The sequence below is a fragment of the Arachis duranensis genome, chromosome 10 (genome assembly GCF_000817695.3).
Source record: "Arachis duranensis cultivar V14167 chromosome 10, aradu.V14167.gnm2.J7QH, whole genome shotgun sequence".
Lineage (NCBI taxonomy): Eukaryota > Viridiplantae > Streptophyta > Magnoliopsida > Fabales > Fabaceae > Arachis > Arachis duranensis.
The window spans coordinates 55,165,661-55,168,534 of record NC_029781.3 but is presented as its reverse complement, the minus strand read 5'-3'; the positions used below and the strand labels follow the sequence as shown (position 1 = coordinate 55,168,534).

General features: G+C 40.5%; 1 non-coding gene across 1 annotated transcript; it reads left to right on the top strand.

Annotated features, from left to right (window-relative positions):
- Nucleotides 1-2,345: 2,345 nt before the first annotated feature.
- On the top strand, nucleotides 2,346-2,453 carry LOC127743316 (small nucleolar RNA R71). Its single transcript, XR_008004708.1, has one exon. It is a non-coding gene; the product is annotated as a small nucleolar RNA R71 (small nucleolar RNA).
- Nucleotides 2,454-2,874: the final 421 nt, after the last annotated feature.

Here is a 2,874-nt window from a genome sequence, read left to right as displayed (position 1 = left end):
TTAAAACATGGCGTTCAACTCCAAAAGAAGCCTCATCTCGTGTAAAGATCAAGCTCAGCCCAAACACACACCAAGTGGGCCCCAGAAGTGGATTTATGTATCAATTACTTACTTCTATAAACCCTAATAGCTAGTCTAGTATAAATAGGATAGCTTACTATTGTATTAGATATCTTTGATCAGTTTATGCGATCTTAGACAATGGGGGCTGGCCATTCGGCCATGCCTGGACCCCTTTCACTTATGTATTTTCAATGGTGGAGTTTCTACAAACAATAGATTAAGGGTGTGGAGCTCTGCTGTACCTCAAGTTTTAATGCAATTACTACTATTTTCTATTCAATTCAATTTATTCATGTTCTAAGATACCATTCGTACTTCAACCTGATGGATGTGATGATCCGTGACACTCATCATCATCTATCCTTATGAACGCGTGCCTGACAACCACTTCCGTTCTACAAGCGAGAGCTAGGATGCGTATCTCTTAGATTCTTGATACACGATGCATGGTTGCCTCTCGCCTGACAACCGAGACTTCCATTCTGTGAGATCAGAGTCTTCGTGGTATAAGCTAGAATTGATGGCGGCATTCATGAGAATCTGGAAAGTCTAAACCTTGTCTGTGGTATTCCGAGTAGGATTCTGGGATTGAATGACTGTGACGAGCTTCAAATTCGCGATTGTAGGCGTGATGACAAACGCAAAAGAATCAATGGATTCTATTCCAACATGATCGAGAACCGACAGATGATTAGCCGTGCCGTGACAGAGCATTTGGGCCTTTTTCACTGAGAGGATGAGATGCAGCCATTGACAACGGTGATGCCCTACATATAGCTTGCCATAGAAAGGAGTGACAAAGATTGGATAAAAGCACTAGGAAAGCAAAGATTCGGAAGGAACACAACACCTCCATACACTTATCTAAAATCCCCACCATTGAATTACATGAGTAACTCTATCCTATTTTATTTATTTTCGTTTACTATAATTTCTTAATACAGTTGAATCCGCCTGACTGGGATTTACAAGATGACCATAGCTTGCTTCATACCAAAATCTCTGTGGGATCAACCTTTACTCACGTAAGGTATTACTTGGACGACCCAGTGCACTTGCTGGTTAGTTGTGCAGAGTTGTGACTAAGTGTGATTCACATTTGAGAGTGCTACCAAGTTTTTTGGCGCCATTATTGATGATCACAATTTCGTGCACCAATGAGGTTTATACCTGACCCCAGGTCACACAGAGTGAACCAAGGCATTCAATTCATTGATGAGTAATGGAGGTTCATCCTCCCAAGTCTCATTACCAAATAACTTGGCATTCAACTTCATGATTGCTCCTAGATACCGAGCAACTTGCTCTTCAACAATATCTTCATCCTCTTCATAGGAAGAATACTCATCAGAGCTCATGAATAGCAACAGTAAGTTCAGTGAAATCTCTATGGTTTCTGTATGAGCCTCATATTCCTTTGGTTCCTCATTAGGGAACTCCTTAGTGGTTAGTGGATGTCCATCGAGGTCTTCCTTAGAAATCACTGGCTCTTCCTCCTCTATAGGTTCGGCCACTTAGGATATATTGATGGCCTTGCACTCTCTCTTTGGATTCTCTTCTGTATTGCTTGGGAGAGTACTTTGAGGGATTTCAGTAACTCTTTTACTCAGCTGACCCACTTGTGCCTCAAAACTTCTGTTGGTGGACCTTGTTTCAATTATGAAACAGAGAGTGGTCTTAGATAGATCAGAGACTATGGTTGCTAAGTCAGAGAGGCTCTTCTTAGAATTCTCTGTCTGTTGCTAAAAAGATGATGGAAAAGGCTTGCTATTGCCAAACCTATTTCTCCCACCATTCTTATTATTGAAGCCTTGTTGAGGCTTCTGTTGATCCTTCCATGAGAAATTTGGATGATTTCTTCATGAAGGATTATAGCTGTTACCATAGGATTCTCCTATGTAATTCACCTCTTCCATTGTAGGATTTTCAGGGTCATAAGCTTCTCCTTCAAAGGAGGCTTATTTAGTACTACCAAATGCAGCTTACAATCCAGTCAGATTCTAGGAAATCATATTGACTTTCTGAGTCAATATTTTGTTCTGAGCCAATATGGCATTCATAGTATCAATCTCAAGAACTCTTTTCTTTTGAGTCATCCCATTATTCATAGAATTTCTTTCAGAAGTGTACATGAACTGGTTATTTGCAATGATCTTAATGATTTCCTGGGCTTCTGCAGGGGTTTTCTTCAGATGAAGAGATCTACCAACAGAGTGATCCAATGACATCTTGGACAATTCAGACAAACCATCATAGAATATACCTAAGATGCACCATTCTGAAAGCATATCAGAAGGACACCTTCTGATCAATTTCTTGTATCTTTCCCAAGCTTCATAGAGGGATTCACCTTCCTTCTATTTGAAGGTTTGGACTTCCACTCTAAGCTTTCTCATCTTTTGAGGTGGAAAAAATTTGGCCAAGAAAGCATTGACTAACTTTTCCCAAGAGTTCAGGCTTTCTCTAGGTTGTGAGTCCAACTATATCCAAGCTCTGTCACTTACAGCAAAAGGGAAAAGCATAAGTCTGTAGACCTCGGGATCAACCCCATTGGTCTTAACAGTGTCACAGATTTGCAAGAATTCAACTAAGAACTGATGAGGATCTTCAAAGGGAATTCCATGAAACTTGCAATTCTACTGCATTAGAGAAACTAATTGAGGCTTAAGCTCAAAGTTGTTTGCCCCAATTATAGGTATTGAGATGCTTCTTCCATAGAAGTTGGAAGTTGGTGCAGTAAAGTCACCAAGCATCTACCTTGCATCTCTACCATTGTTCTCAGGTTCGGCTGCCATGTCTGCCTCTTTTTCA